The following is a 17,320-nucleotide window of genomic DNA, read 5'->3' as shown; positions in this document are numbered from 1 at the left end:
TACGGCCCATCTTTCTCTTCTTTTTCTTTGTCGTTAAATGAGGGACATCCACTGGAGAAGCTATCGGCTGAGGGACCCTCAAATCCTTATGGCCTCCAGATGACACCACTGACTTCTTCGACTGGGTCACTGTTGGGGGCTGGATAGCCCTTAATAATACACGGACACCAGCGGGTATGATACGAACTTGCTTTATTCAAACACAATTGGTAACTGCCTTTTTCCCGGCCCCCGTCCTCCTCTCACCACGTCACTTCCTCCCATGACGTCTCCCCAATGCTTGAACTGCCTTAAAGGGGCAGGCATTCGTAACAACACCCCCGGACTAATGTCCTTACAAGTAACTTGAACTTGGTCAACTGACGACGCTGTCAACACTTCTCCACTAACCTGGGAGGCCTCCTGATGCTCCTCTGTGGTCTTCCTCACGGCTCGAGGTGTGGGCCGCCGTCAGTGTCTCCCTCGGGGTTGACCTGACGTTGAACCTGTGGTCCGAGGGGGGGATCCACGCTTCATCATGAATGTCTGTCTTCTGGGTCTGGATCCTCAGGGGGTGGCTTGTCTTCCGCTCCTCACGTGACATGCTTGAATCTTGAACTATTTCGAGTCACTTCTTGTTCTCCATTCGCAGCTGTTATCATAGTTCCTTTGACTGCAATCACTTGAAGCGGCTCAGGTGAGAACTGCGAGTCTGTCTTTTTTGTTACAGCTCTTTGTACCCACACTTCGTCTCCTATTTGGAATTCCTTTGACTGCGCCCTCCTCCTTCTGTCAGTCTGCTCCCGAGTTTTCTCTTTGATTCATTCGTCTCATTTGATGACTTCCTGGTCTGCTTTGGGCCGCCTTGTTGGATTACTGACGATTCTAGTCCTGACCTGTTATTTCATCATGAGCTCTGCTGGGGTTCTGTTGGTGGCTTCATGAGGCGTGTTTCGATAGTCTCAACATTCTGCATAGCGCTTGATGGGGGGTCAGTCCCCTCTAGGCGTGCCCTTTGTATGGTCTTTTTGATAGACGCCATGAACCTTTCTGCCATTCCGTTCGCTTGCGGCCGTCTTGGTGTTACCCTTTGGTGACGGAATCCCATGTGTTTTGCGAACACCCCAAATTCATGACCACTGAAGGGAGCTCCATTATCTGATTTCAGTGTGTCCGGTATTCCCCACTCGCTGAAGACTTCATCAAATGTCGCAGCAACATGAGCAAAAGCTGTCGATTTGACACGTTTCACAATGGGAAACCTGGAGTGTTCATCGATGAATAATAGTAAGTAATCTCCTTCCTCCCGTGGTCCGTAGAAGTCGACCGCAACTCTTTCCCATGGATGTTCCGGGATTGTGGTTATTCTGAGCGGTACTGGCGGCTGAGGTTTTGCTGTGCACTGGCATGCCGTGCAGTTCTTGACCCACCGTTCGTCCATGAAGGGGAATCAGACATTGCATCGTAACTGTTTTTTCGTGTTCTCCGCCCCACGGTGTCCCTCATGTGCAGTTTTGACAACCTCTGAGCGCAAAGTAGTGGGGACGACTATTATGCACCCTAGTACCAGAATGGACTTGTCTTGGACAGCTAATTCGGTATGCACTCTCGCCAGTCTCTCGATCTCGTCCCGGCATGCACCTGGGTGTCTTAGTACTGCTCTGCGAAAAAGTCCTTCCACTTGTCGTTTTCAGTCAAACTGATTGCTAGAGCCATGGATGGGTCTGCGGCCGACGCAACAGCAATAGTTTCAATGGTATGGCGGCCGGTAATGCATTGGCGGTGACATAGCTAATGTATTCCAAGTCACCCTGTCGTGGTATGGGGCTGCCGACCGGATGTCTGGAAGGATAGTCTGCTGGGTTGTTCTCACCCCCTGGTCGGTGAATGATGTCAAAGTCGTACTCTTGCAGACGGATTCCCCACCTTTCAATCCTGGGGGGCATTTTTGTACGTGGATTGCCAAAAAGAGATAACAAGGCTTGATGGTCTGTAATTAAGGTGAATTTCTTCCCAATGATGAAATTATGGAAGTGCTTGCATGCCCAGACAGCTGCCAGGCGTTCTTTCTCTGCCTGTGAATAGGCAGATTCTGGTGGAGCTAGGGCTCTGCTGGCATATGCAACTATGTGCCTCGGGTGGGTGTCTTGTCCACTGGTTTGCACTAGAATGGCACCCAGACCCACTTGACTGGCGTCCACCACTATTTCAGTGTGTCACTCAGGGTCAAAGTATGCCAACTTCCCAGCCTCCATCAGGGACTGTTTGATGGTGTCGAAAGCTACTTGGCAATCCTCAGACCTGAGAGGTTCAGTGATGGAAGCAAAATGTGGAATGTATCGAGCACAGTATCCGGCCATCCCTAGGAAGGATCTGACATTAGCTATTTGGGTAGGTTTGTCTAGCTGAAAGATGGTAGAAACTTTATCGGGGTCAGGGGTCATCCCATCTGCTGAGAAGATGTGGCCAAAAATTTTAAGTTTGGCCTTGCTGAATTGACATTTCTCAATATTGAGGGTTAGTCTGGCATCCTGTACTGCTCGGCATGCTTTCCGAAGGGCTTCATCGTGTTCGCTGCGTGACTTTCCAAAGACTAGGATGTCGTCACTGTAATTGAGAGTCCCATTGATGGGGCGTATGATCTGTCGGATTGTTTCATGAAAGATTTCAGCCGCCGAGGAGATCCCAAAATGTAGCCGCTTGTAGCGGAACAGTCCATTATGTGATGCGAATGTGGTGATGGGTCATGAATCAGGATGAAGCACTATCTGGTGGTACCCTTTATTCAGATCTAATTTCGAGAAGAGAACAGATTTGTTTAACTGGACTATCGTGTCCTCGATTTTGGGTCCGGGGTGGCGCTCTCGCTGTATGGCTGTGTTGGCTACTCTCATGTCCACACATAGTCTTAGGCAACCGCCTTCTTTCGGGATGATTACAAGGGGGCAAACCCAAACTGTTGTGCCCGTGGCCGGCTCAATGATGTCGTTGCGTAGTAATTGGTCTAGCTCTTTTGACACTGCCTCCTATAGGTGAAAGCCTACCCTGCGCGGGTGTTGTGGAACCGGTCGAATTGCTGGGTCTATGTGTAGCTTGATCGGTGGGCCCTTCATTCTGCCTAAGCCATGGCACAGTCGTGGAAATTCTCTGATAATGTAATCTTTCGTGATGGCCGTATTGTCATGAGACACCATGGTATGTATTTGTCCCTGCTTGCTGACTTGGGGCTCTGATGATCCGATGACATCTACATCTCGGACTGGTATATTGATTAGACCTAGACACGACGCCGTCTTGTAGCTCAGTAAGCAGCGCCCTTTGGTGGGGCTTCTTATGACATGGATGACGTGTTGGTAGCCTTGTCGGCAAAAGTGAGTCGCCTTTTGAATGACCCTATACAGTGCAGCGGGGCATCCGCTCCCCATTGATATATCTTCGAGGATGATGGGTTTAGTATTGGTTTGTTGTGAAGTAGTTGAAATTCTTTTTCTCCCATGATGTTCACTGTTGCTCCTGAGTCAATCAGAAAACAGAGTTGTTTATTGCAAATGTCTATCAGTATTCTGGGTGCCTCCTGGGCCTCTTTTTCGTCCATGATAAGATTGACGAACTCATCTTGGGCATATAGATCATATGCGCCTTCATAGTCAAATTCTCTGTGAGTTTCTAGGGACGGCTCATGTCGTGCTGGTGGTGGTACATCATACTCATCCCTTAATTGCCCGGTTTGTCCTTGTGCTGTGTATTCTTGGCCGTCTTCGTCTGGTTATACTTCCTCCACCACTTGCATGTATCTCCTCAGCCCTTGCTGGTAGGACCGTGACTGGTGAGATTGACTTGGGAATATCCTTTGGATTGGTCTGAGTTGCGAGCTTGTACCCATGCGTGGTGTGGGAAACGGTTTTCCTTCCCTGCACACAGACTGAAAATGGCCTTCCCTGCCACAGTTGCCACATTTTTGGGAGAGGGCGGGGCAGGATCCTGCATGCGGAAATTCCATCCCACATCTATAACATTGTCTTTGCATACGTGGGGTCGATGTGCTACTTAGGTTGCTGCTTCTGTCGTAGCTCTTGAAGTGTCCAGCATGGATTGCTGCTATGATGTCACTCTTGTCGTGTTTCATGGTGTTGTTGCTGGTCATATGCGTGGCTTGCTTTTCCCCTCTCTCAAATATGCGTGCCATTTCAATCACTTCTTCAATGGTGACGTTTTTTTTTAGAAGTTGCTTCTGTAGTGCTTCTGTAGTGCCGCTGACGCTGACGGATCGCTTCATCTAGCAAAAACGCATCAAACTGACAGTGTGCACCTTTGACGCGGTCTCGTGATGAATTCATCCATCGTTCCGTCACTGCGCTGTGTGCACTGGTTGAAGACATATCTTTCATAATCCCTGTTGGGGGCGATCACGAGGTGTTTGTTTAGGGCTGTGATGAGGCTATCAAAGTCATTGATTTCTGTTGGTGGAATGATTTTGATCAGCGTCTTTATCTCTGTGCCCGCCGTGTTAATGAACATGCTGCATAGACGTGGGGAGGTTTCTGCCCCTGCTGCGTCTATAAAGTTATTGAAGTCTTCTAACCATTCCACCCACCTTGCTCCTTTATCTGCTTGTGGCGTCATGGAGAAAGGGGGCGGCATGCGCCATGATGTGGCGGTGGATTTTATGACAGCTGGTGGTGGTTGTGAGCTGGACGTTGCTTGATCTGCAGCGGTACTCATGATGAATGTGGTTGGTGTTGCTCACAGGCGCTATACCTTTCGAACAGTTCCACTGTTGACAGAAATGGTCTGCGCAGTGTTAGCCTCTGGTGCCAAATTTGGGTACAAGGTGCTCATGTGTCCGTCTGTTGTGGTTGTATGGCGGAAGGAATCACTCCGGATATTTTTTCAATGTCCCATGGGATGGACATACCATGACGAGGAAGAAGAGTGCAGTAAATGAGGAGTAGCAAAAAAATAAATGTTTTTATTTTCTTCCTGCACTTGGTTATGGCTCCCGGGCCCTTGTTTGTGTGATGAGGACACCGCAGGTCGCTGACTCGATACTGCGGGATCACACGTGTCTTTTGCTGCAGATGTAGCCGCACACGCGGCTGTGTACATGGCGGGATTGCACGTGTAATGAGGCGCTTTCCAGACGAACACGGCGGGATCGCACGTGTTCCCTCTTCTTCCAAGGTGCGCACACGTGGCGGGATCGCACGTGTGTGCGGGAGGATTAGTTCAGGAGCAGCGCTCGCCCGTGCGCGTATTCAGTCGCAGGAGCGGGGATCCGCAAGCTAGTGGGATCACTATCTTAGGAGGAGGAGCATGCACGGAGGGATCGCCGGCATGAGAACAGGAGGACCGCTGGTGGGACTGGTCCTCTTCGCCAAATGTTGGGGGCTGGAAAGCCCTTAATAATACACGGACACCAGCGGGTATGATACGAACTTGCTTTATTCAAACACAATTGGTAACTGCCTTTTTCCCGGTCCCCGTCTTCCTCTCACCACGTCACTTCCTCCCGTGACGTCTCCCCAATGCTTGAACTGCCTTAAAGGGGCAGGCATTCGTAACAGTCACAATAGTTAAACTGGGCTGTACATCCTCCTCCACTATGTTGACCGTTGCACTATGTACTGGGCCACTGGCGTCTCTATGAAACTCCAACAGCATTTTACAGTCCGCCTGCATACCCTCTAAGCACAACTTTAACTCACTCAGTTGTAACGTATGTGTAGTTGGCTCCATCTTGACATTATCATACAGAGAACCATATTGAGAGCAGAGATCTCTGGAGCAGCTAGCCTATCTTGTTCTTCCAGCTCCCGGAGAGTATAATGTAAAGTTTGTGGAGACAAAACTGCTTCTAGCACTGTGCTGGCAGATTTCCCAACATCCAAAATGCAATTACTATTCTGATGGCCAGTAAGTATTGAAAGCGACAAAACCTCTTCCATTGCAACATTCAAATCCATAGCAACATCCCCTTCTGCACATGCCGATTATAGGAGTGTTGTCTGCCTCCAGTAAGTCCATCGCCATCAGGCTTCAATCTCTGATGAAATCACTATCTTCAACAACCTGAGGCCTAATTCTCGCTGCAGGTCTGATGTCTGTACTCTTATAAAGAACTGAGAGATCACTCCTTGACCTAAAATAATCTATTCTTTTTTGCTACGCTATATGTATGCTAGCTGCTGATTCCACTCCCTCCCTTTTTTGATTAACCGGGGCTGCTGGGCCTAGAGACCCGAGCTACTCCTTACTAATGAGGCCCAACAAGGCCGAAACATGTTTGGGGATGCTTGTGGTCTTGTGCAGAAGGGATGTGACCTAGCAATTCGGGCTGGACTGCCCATTTTGGAGTGGGGCCAAGCCTGATTTGTATATGGTCTTTCCCCTTCTGTAGTGGCTTGGCAGGCGAAGAATGATGGTCTGGAGGGTTTCCCAGAGCAATGCCAGTGGTTAAGATTAATTCTAAACCTTCTGGCCATCACCTCTTTGTTTTTGCTTTGTCACCCCGAGTGGGATGGGTATGACCAGATGTGGGTCCCGTGCCTGCTGTGCCTAAAGACCCAACCTACTCCTTACTGATGAGGCCCAACAAGGCCAAAACATGTTTGGGGATGCTTGTGGTCTCGTGCAGAAGGGATGTGACTTAGCAATTCGAGCTGGACTGCCCCTTTTGGGATAGTGCCAAGCCTGATTTGCATATGGTCTTTCCCCTTCTGTAGTGGCTTGGCAGGCGAAGAACGATGGTCTGGAGGGTTGCCAAGAGCAATTCCAGTGGTTAAGATTCATTCTAAACCTTCCAGCCATCACCTCTTTGTTTTTGCTCTGTAGTGGAGTGCTCCACATGACTTCTACCCTCCAAACTCGAAGTTTCAGTTTCAGGCCATCCTTCCACTGCCCCCTGTTCCGGGGCCCTCTCTGGACGAGAGAGACACAAAACCTCTTCAGCTTCCACTCACGTTTCTACTATGCCAGAGGTAATTAATACGCTCCCAGTTACATTGAAATTGATATTTTATTCCTATTGCGCTCGTTCACAAGTGTTTCAGAGCGCGACAAGGCAAGGGAGGGGAACAGGGAAGAACAAAACAGCTATCTTACTAGGCCCAGTGACAATGAGAACGCGCAAGTGCATGGGAGAGGGGGAGGGGAAAAGTGCACGGTAGGGGAGAGAAGTGGAAAGTGCGAAGCAAAGGAGAAACAGAGAAATAATAATAAATAAATAATACAGGCAACAAACTGTGGTAGTGCAGCCAGCAATTTGCAAGTGCTAGATTTAAGGCAGCAGACAGGGCAGGTCTGATAAATGCAGGAAGAAAAAGGGGGGGCTGTATGGGTACAGATACAGACCACAGTGCAAGGGGTAGCCCCGAGGCAGTGCAGGAGGGTGGCAGGGTGAACAGGTTCCTGGGCGCGGAGGACAGAAGGTGGCCAGGTGCACGGTGCTGAGAACAGATCAGCAGGGGAGAGGGGGCGCAAAGGCAGAAGAAAAGAGGAAGGTCTTGAGGTGCTTTGGGAACTGGAGATGGTTCGCCTCAAGTTTTAGACTTTCAGGGAGGCTGTTCCACAGAGAGGCCCTAGCTGAAGACAGATATCTACCCCCAGCTCGTTTCTTTGAAACACGACTGACCCTGAGGGAGTTGGAGGTAGAGGAGCGAAGAGCTTGAGAGGGGAGGTATTTGCGGAGCGATAGCTGAAGGTATTTTAGCCCCAAGGCCCCAGAAAGCCTTGTGAACAATGCAGAGGGTTTTGAATTTAATCCGTGCATCCACTGGGAGCCAATGGAGAGATTTCAGAGCTGGAGAGACACGATCCCAGGGCTTGAGGGCAAGGACAAGTCTTGCAGTCCTGTTCTGGATTAGTTGCAGAGGGCGGAGAGTAGAGGCAGGTAGATTTAGCAAGAGGCTGTTACAATAGTCCAACCTAGAGAGAACCAGAGCTTGGGATACCATGAGCTTCTGGGGGAAGGAGAGGAAAGGCAGCGTACCTCTGAACAGGTGCAGTAGGAAGTTTGACTTTTTAGAGACCTCAGAGATGTTGGCAGAGAAGGAAAGGGTGGAGTTAAAGATGACCCCGAGGTTCTTAGCCACGCAGGTGGAGGTTGGAGGAGGGCCAAGCGAAGCCGGCCAGAGAGTGAGGGGAAAGGATGGTGAAGGTGTACCAATGAGGAGGATCTCAGTCTTGCTGGCATTCAGACAAAGATCATTGGTGGCACACCAATCTTGAATGGCAGTTAGGCAATCGGAGATGAGAGAGGAAGAGGAGGTGGCCGAGGGCAGCATGAGAATGAGTTCAGTGTAGTCAGCGTAGCACTGGAAATTTAAGCAGAAAATGGCAATGCAGTGGGCGAGAGTTGCCAGGTATTGGTTGAAAAGCCAGGGCGAGAGGTTAGACCCCTGGCGAATACCACAGGTAGAGAGGAAGATAAATGATAAGAAGGAAAAAAGTTAGACCTCACATTGATTGTCATGCTCCGGTATAGCTGCCACAGTCACCAAACCAACTCCTAGCACCCAAGGTTGATCTGTCCCCCTGAATACAGTGTAATCAAAGAGCTTGCTGACGCCACTGGATCTGTCCGCACCTGCCTTCTAACACAGTTCCTATGGCCTTTTGTGTTCTTGGAGTTCATAATGCCAGGACCACCCGGATCTCTTGCTGTCCCAGCATTCTGACAGTCTTGTCCTGCTATTCTGCTGCTTCCAGCAGCATCTGATGGCAATTTACTTCTTAAATAAACATTTTAGTACTGAATTTCCTAGTGGTGACAAATCGCCCTTCTCTGGGAATAACAAAGATCGCCTTCCAAAGCTCACACTAGCAGTTGCCGATTGTCACTCTGAACCTGAGTCAGGAGCACTGTCATTCACAGCTTTTGGCTTACTGCACAAAACACCCACTCGCTTATAGTGGAAAAGGTTGCTTTAATGTGATAGATCAAAGCTTACAAATAACCGCTTACCTGGCTCCCATAGCCTTACAGACTAACAAAATATTTGAACAACCAATTAATAATTCAACACTTTCATTTTTCCCAACAAATAAATAATTAAATAGTTCCACTTCCTCCCTAACTATCCCTTGGTCCCTACCATCTCCTTAGGACTTCTCAAGGTGTCCCCCTTTCTCCCTGGGGCAATGCCCCTCCAGGTTCAATACCTGTTCCACGGGGTAGCCCGTTTGTGCAAACAGCACCACTCACATCCTTTCCCGTGCTATTCCCCCACTGTGCTTCCCTCCCCCCACATCTAAAGGGGCCATGCCCCCAGCAACCAAACAACTTCAAAACCCATGAAACTCCCCTCTACACCAAACTCCACCTCCCTATGACCTGCAGCCAGTCTGATCTGCCACATCAGCAACATGAATTTTACATCACAACTTCCCCGACAAATGCCCCAACCTGTCACACAAAAACTGCCCAAAAACCAATAAGGACCTTAACCAGAAACTAAACAAACCATGAATATGAAAAGTTGGATAACCAGAACAGAGACTAAATTCAAAGGAACCCCCCACCCTAGAAATGAAAACCATTTGCCTGACAGAGAATTAATAGGGGTGGGAGGAAGGGGTCAAACTCACGTCCCAACCGTCGCCTGCTTCCGAACCTTCCCTGACCCCTTAAATACCCAGAGGGTGCTCTATGCGCAGGCCAGCTCGATGGCCTGTGCAGCACCAAAAATCGCCCCGGGGGGAAACGCTTTGCATTCCCTCGGTGCCCCCCTTTTGGCTTACTGCACAAAACACCCAGACTCCCTTATAGTGGAAAAGGTCACTTTAATATGACAGGCCAAAGCTTACAAATAACCGCTTACCTGGCTCCCATGGCCTTATAGACTAACAAAATATTTGAACAACCAATTAATAATTCAACACTTTCATTTTTCCCAACAAATAAATAATTAAATAGTTTCACTTCCTCTCTAACTATCCCTTGGTCCCTACCGTCTCCTTAGCACCCCTCAAGGCGTCCCGCTTTCTCCCCAGGGCCATGCCCCTCCAGGTTCAATACCTGTTCCCCCGGGGTAGCCCTTTTGTGCACACAGCACCACCCCCATCCTTTCCCGCGCTATTCCCCCATTGTGCTTCCCTCCCCCCACATCTAAAGGAGCCATGCCTCCGCCAACAGAAACCCCCCCCCCCCCGAGGTGTTCTTTCTGCCCCACCCCTACCCTTTCTTTCTACTTCCAACTCCTTACTATCTCTTCCACCTGCAAGGTCAAATCCGCCAGATAATAACTATTATCGAAAACTGACAAATGGACACCATCCTCTCTGAAGGTCATGAAGCCTTTATAAACTATTTAATTGTGTTCCAAAACCTTTACCGCTGCCGTGGCACAACATTTTTACCAACTCTCTATTTATTCCCGTCCTAGCCCTCTTTATTGCTCCCTCACTTCATGCTCCCCTCCAACTCTCTGCGGCAACAACTTAGTCCAAACTACCCATGCTTGGGGCCACATTTCCCGGATCCATACCAAATCCCTTTTCATTTTTCTAATAAGAGCCACACCTGTATCTCTTACCAGGTCATTTTCCCCTGCAGTAATGATCACCCCCTCTGGAGACCCATAGCGTTCCCTCAACCCCGCCAACATAGGCAGCAGCTAATCCCAGCCAAGCCCCCCTAAAACGGACCATCTTACCAATGCCACTTTGTAGCTGCAACCCAATTGCCTGCCAAAGACCTTTTACTCTTCCTCCTTCCCCGCCCACTTAACAATAGCGTGGCCCACAAACCAACTCTGAGGCATCTTCCCCGACCTCCGCGCAGCATCTGAAAAAGAAATCACAATGTCACTTTCCATTCACGACCACCCCACCAAATTCCACCCTCCCCTAGACCCCTGGCCATATTTCAAACAGCCTTTTACCCAAGCCCTTATATACCCTTTGTTCTTCCCAGACCTCCACCGTCCTAGAGTCTTCAATTTATCAACCGATAGACCCAACCAGCTACCTACAGGTTCTTTAGCCATCCTAAATCAATGAGTTCCACACTCCTCCACCTTTCCCCCACCGCTACTAACACCTTCCTCAGGCAACCCATCCTCACCTGGCCATCACCTTATTCCCTCTACGGAAACACCCTTGGTCCTTTCCTACCTGTCCCCCTATACTTCACACCTTTAACAACCATCCTTTAAACAAATGCACTTACTCCCACTTAGACCCCATTTCTCCTCTCTCCTATTACCCTCCTGCTCACCCTTGCCCTCACCTTCCTACTATGGCCCCGTGTTGCCCACCCTGCACCGGAGGCCCACGTGCACCCCCGTCCATGCAGGCCTTTTTCCTCCTTAGTCCTCTATGCCACTGCACCAGGGGCCAAACCTGCGCCCCGTCCATGCAGTCCACTCCATATAACTTAATCTTCCAGCTCCTTGCGTCCATTACCCCATGTTTCCCACCTGCACCAGGGGCCCTAGTGCACCCCTGTCCATGCAGGCCCTTTTCTTCATTACTCCTCTCCACCACTGCACCAGGGGCCAAACCTGCGCCTCCGTCCATGCAGTCCAATCCATATCTTACCCTTCCAGCACCTTGCATCTGTTACCCCATTTTTCCCACCTGCACCAGGGGCCCTAGTGCACCCCCGTCCATGCAGTCCCCTCTCATTGCCCCCTGCTGCACCAGGGGCGCTCCTGCACCCCGTCCATGCAGTCACCTCTCTTCGTTTCCCCCAGCTGCACCAAGGTTCAAATGAGCCAAGTTCCCCCTGTGCTGTGCATACTCAGTTCCCGCCCTATCCTGTGCCCTGTCTCCTGCGCACTGAGGCTACAACCGCCCGCTCGAAGTTGCGATATTCTCTTAACCTCAGTCAGTCTATCCATATTTACTCTGTGCCGCTAATAACCCTCTCCCGTCCCCCTAAAGCTTGCTCACCTTGTCGTGCGGCAAGTGCGAGGGCTTCGCCACCGATGTCCATGCCCTCCAATGACGGCTCCCCCCCTTAAAATTTTCACAGTTTCATCCCCCCTGCGGCCCTCCCCCGCCCTACCTAAACGTCTTCCTCCTCACCCCTCTCCTACCCCCTTGGGATCACCCCCAAAACCTCTCACTAAACTTTGTGCCCCCCTCCTTTTCCGATAAACTGAGCCCGACCTACAGGCACCCCCCACTTTAACTGGCATGCGGTCCTTCCCCCCACCTCCTTGCCCCGCTCCTCGCCCTGTCCCACTGTCCCGTTCCTGAAAACAATATGTAATCGGATGCCAACCCGCACACCTGCTGCACGCGTGTTTAAATTTGCACATCATCCTCGTGCAGCCTTCTTTATTGAAAGCCCAACATGCTGCTGAGGGCTGACCCCTGCCTCCTACCCCTGTCCCTTCCGGGGCGGGGCGACCAAGAAAGGGACGGTAAGGCACGGGTAAGCCGCTTGCCGTGTGTACTGTTGGAGCTGGCCTCGTCGGCGCCATCCATTGCAACCAGAGATCCATATTTATCTTCCCCCAAACCGCCTGAATGTCCTCCGCCAACCTTGCTCTAAACTTCTCGTCATAACGAGCCCAAGCGAAGCCCCCAAAACTTGTAAATGCCTTCCTAATCACATCCATATATTTTAGCAGGTTCACGCATCGCTCAGGAAATTTCTCACAATAGACACTTGCGTAAATAATAAATGCTGACGTCCAATTTTGAATTGTCACTGGGACCCTTGGGCACGAGGCTAGTTCTCTCTCCTCTTCCTTGGAACCCTCCTTTGCTCACACTTCCCTATGAAGCAGCTTAAAAACATCCACAAATTCCCCTGCCTGAATCTTATCCTTAGTCGCTGTCATCAAGTGTGCACCCAAAGGTTTTGTTATTCCCATGTAAGGCAGCTTTTTCTCCTTGCCCTTCACTTCAAACTCTTTTTCCTTTGAAACCTGTACCTCGAGCGCTAATGGCTCAACCACCTTGTCCGTTTGTACCTCCACCCAGAAATTTCCCTTTTTACCCACCAAGGCTCCAATAGCCTGTACACCGATCTCTCTCCTTACCCCTTTGCAATCCAGACCCTTCATTTCCTTCCCCCGTTCTCGTGTCCCCCCTCTGCCATGCAGTTGACCAGTCCCTCTCCTGCTCACCTCTTTCCACCCTGCCATCGCCCGTCTGCGGCCTGGCCTCCACTCAGATGCTCCTCATCTCTTTTCTTACTGGGCTCCTGCTGCGGGGACAAAACATGTCGGTAGTCTCAACCAGCCAATTATACCCCTGACCTCTTTCCCCCCAAAACCCTTGCTCCTGTATTTCACAATCCCACCTAAAACCCCTTCTCCTTACCGCCCTATAACCTTCATCCTCCCACTGCCCCACATATTCCACCATCCCAACTTCATCACCCCTGAAATACCATTGCTGATGCGAGCTCATGCTCAGTTTGAGTAGATCCTCTTCTTGTGAGCCCGGGGCATCCGCCCCACCACTCCTTTGGCGTCTTCTCGGCGGGGCCGCAGAAACCCCTTCCTGGTCCTCTTCTCTCGGACAAGGTGTGCTCTCCTCCACCCTGTAGTCTTCATCGCTAGGGGCCGTGCTGCGCCCTGTAGACTGTCCTCACGCCGACCGAGGAGGTGCCGGGTTAGGGAGAATTCTCCTTCTAGGGCTAATTTCCCTCACCTAGTGAGTCCCCCAGCAGCTTTGCTGGATTTCTGGAGTTTATTTTTTCCACCTGGTAAGAGTGTACATCCTTTTTCCACTCTTACATGTGTTTTTGCCTATGTGTTTTACTCGTTGTGTGATCTTGGGCACTGGAGCACACCACTCCAAGTGCCCCTGTTCTTGTATGGGTTACACAGCACCTTCAGTGTAGTAACCCAGGGTTGTCTTTTAGACTTCCCTCCTGACTCCATTTCGCTGGGGCTGACTACTGTCCCCCAGAGAAAGGTAAAGTTGCCATTTACTTCACACAGTCATTCTTACCACAGACCCAGTACACCCCATTTTACATGGAGTACTGGAAAGGGCTAATCTGTACCCCTTTTCTGTCTGTTCCTCCCTGAGCATTGTTTTGCTCTCTTAACAATTAGACTTGGCCGGTGGCAGTGGTATCTACCCTAACTTTTCTACCGCAATTATATTAGATAAACGTGGTACTGTTCTTGGCTATTATATTAGCCTCGAACATAAACCCGCTTGACCAAATCGTCTTTCTTTTGGCTCCGGTTGGGTTTATTCGCCATTTCTTTTTGTTAAAGTCCTTCTTGTGTTTTACTTTGCGCGGCAAACTAGGTTCACCTTCTTTGTTCACCGTCTTTTGGCGGGCTTCTGCAGAGAAGCCCTCCTCTTGGCGCCTGGGTGTCTAGGTGGACTGAATGTGGGGAAGGGGTGTAGTCACCCCCGGCACAGGGTATCCTAGGAAACCCAAGTCACACTTTGTCATGATTGGCTGAGGTGGTTGTCTCGGCTGGACAACCCCCCTGCTGCGTAATTGACAGCCAGGCTGTGTGAATGGGGTTTTGCGCATAAAAGGCAGGTCTTTTGGGCTAGAAGTCAGTCGCCTCTGGAACTACAAGGAACCGAAGAGAAGCGGAAAGAACGACGGCTGCTGCAACTACCCTGTCCCGGTGAAGCCCTGGTGCAGTCCTGAGCTATCTTCCCTTCAACGACTAAGATGAGATCCAGTCCGGAGTCTTCTTCCCTTGAGCCTGGTGGGGATAAACAGCTCATCTTCTTCAGCCACAGATCTCTGCCGTGGTCGAAATTGCTTCACACTGCTGTAGTGGTCCGGATAGCCACCTGCTGAGCCTCACCTGTCTTTAAGGAGCACACCTTTGCGTTGTTGCTGCTGCCGGCTTCATCCCTGTGTGGTGTAGACCCCCTTCAGACGACGTCCTTCACAACGAAGCTCCAGGAATCGTGGGTCTGCGGGAAACCAACAGTAACAACTGCCAGGGCACAAGCTGCATCGTTGGAATAAGGTACCGTGTTCTACTCAAGGAAACTGGGTGAATCCCTTTTCTTCATCTTCAAGGCTCGTCCTTGTCTTCCCTCCTTCTTATAACTTTTGCTTCCGAACATTTGACAATATCCAAGTACTTTTTGGCTACACTGAATCGTGAACTGTCTAACGGTGTGATCTTCGGCACAGGTCTACGGTGTCACCTAAACCTGGCTCCGACCCTTTGACTTTTGAACTCCTGTTTCTGAGTGTTTCTCGATACTGTCTGCCTAACCTAAATATTGCCTGTGATTTTTGCCTCCAACTCCCTCTGGGTATCTCAGGTGCTAAATGTGTTTTTGCCCCGGTAGCATTTCATGTCGCGGATACGCATTTATTTAGTAGACCGAACTGTCAAAAAGTGATCGCAACCGTATCCGCGGTATCGTGTTTTGTTCATAACACCGGTTCATTTAAAAACAGGGTACTTACCTTGAGACTTACTGTACAAAGTGAATTGGTTAGTTGTCGAATATTTAAAGTGTGGTTTTGTTTAAAGTTTAATAGAGGTGTTGTGTTTATAACTGATGGTTTAAAAATAAATGTACTTATATTTTTTACCTGAAACCTTGAGTCAGTGTTTGCTGAGTCAAAGTAATTGTGGTCCCTTTGTGTAATCTCTGCTACTGCTCATATACTCTTGAGATAAGCCTGGCTGCTCTGCTACTGCTAGCACTATAACTTAGTAGGACGGGCTTGTACCAAAGGTAAAACTTGTATTGCCACCTGTAGTCTTAATCAGGTGGTGTGGTCCCTAAGGGCACTGCACAGGATTCTGCCTAACAGGCCGTTCCTAAACCCTCTCCATTTCATCCTCTGGAACAGCGGGGGCTGCTCTGCGCCCTCTGCCTGAAATCCGCCTAGCCGGAGGGGCCCTTCCGCGCCCCTCCCTAACCTCACTTAATGATGGGGACCTCTCTCTCCTTCTCCCACCTGCACTCTTCCGCAGGTATATACCCCCCTTGCCCCTCTGTTCTGTCACCCCACTTTGCACCCCATCACCGCCGACGCCTCGGCCAGAACCAGGGACATAACACTGGCGACGAGGAAGCGAACACAACGGCACGCGTGACGCTGCCACCCAGCGCTCAAAGCCCATTCACAAGGGTGACATTTTTGGGAACACGGTGGGGGCACCCAAACCGCCACCCAAAAAAAATAATAATAGTAATACAACTTTTGTTTTTGGAAATTTCTCCCTCATCTTTCTCGTCCTGGATTAATCTCAACCACACTGCCAGACGGTTCCTGAAATTATCCACGGCACACAGCAGGAGTTTTGGAGGAGGAAAAGGTGCAACATCACGCCCAACATGTGGACACACGCAGGGGAGGCCAAGAACACTCTCAAGAGCACCCTAAGGTGAGAGAACGGTTGCCACACGTTCACACTGTCTGTCAACATGGTGCCAGGCACGTCCACACCCAGGCCCGGCACGCCTTCCAGAATGGCCGCAAACCTGTCACTGTGCACGCCGCAGGCCCGCCCGCAAGGTGGATCATCCGTTGCACTATACCCTTTTGACCCATACACGGACCCGTCATCAGTCGGCCCACGATGGCAGTTGTGGTTACAGAAGTTCGAGATGGCAATGAATGTAAAGACATTACGACATTGAGAAAGATGAGGTCGCACCTACTGCTGAATGTGGGGGATGAAGTATTACGCATTTTCAATTCGCTGGCAATCACGGATGGCCTTGACGTCTACCAGCAAACGAAGGACGCCCTGACGGACCACTTTATGCCCCAGCTCAATCCACATTATGAGACATTTGTATTCTGCACAACCATCCAGATGGAAAAGGAAAAGCTGGATGCCTACCACACCAAACTCCGGAAGCTCGCAATCTCATGTGAATTCACAGACATTGAGAAGGAAATCCGACGCCAACTCATAAATGGGATTCACTCAGAAAAACTGAGGATGGTGGTGCTGAGCGAGAAGGGAATATCACTAACCCGAATCCTTGAACTGCCGCCAGAGGGAGTTAGCACATGCCAGGGGGTGGCCCATAATGGCACGACCCTACAGAAACTACAGCCGGCCCTCACTACGGCAACTGTGGCCCATATCACGAATCGCCAATTCACGAGGGACGAAGCCAGGTAGCGATCCAGGGCCTAAACATACTAATGACCATAGACACGGGAGCATCCGTGAATGTGATGCCACTGACGACGTTCAGAAAACTACAGCCCCAACCTGCCCTGAAATCGACAGACACACTGCTATTTGCATACAGGTGTAAGACCCCACTGCCTGTAGCAGGTAGATTCCAGACCAAAATCAAGGGGAAAAATCACTGCAGTCAAAAATCTATGTGGTAAATGCAGGCATCGAATGCCTCCTGAGCGGAGACGCAGCAGTGGACCTGGGGTTGATGAGCTTCATTTGCAAAGTGACCGACT

The sequence above is a fragment of the Ambystoma mexicanum genome, chromosome 3q (assembly GCF_040938575.1).
Source record: "Ambystoma mexicanum isolate Mex_15411 chromosome 3q, UKY_AmexF1_1, whole genome shotgun sequence".
Classification (NCBI taxonomy): domain Eukaryota; kingdom Metazoa; phylum Chordata; class Amphibia; order Caudata; family Ambystomatidae; genus Ambystoma; species Ambystoma mexicanum.
The sequence above is the reverse complement of the archived record's forward strand: the minus strand, read 5'-3'. Positions refer to the sequence as shown.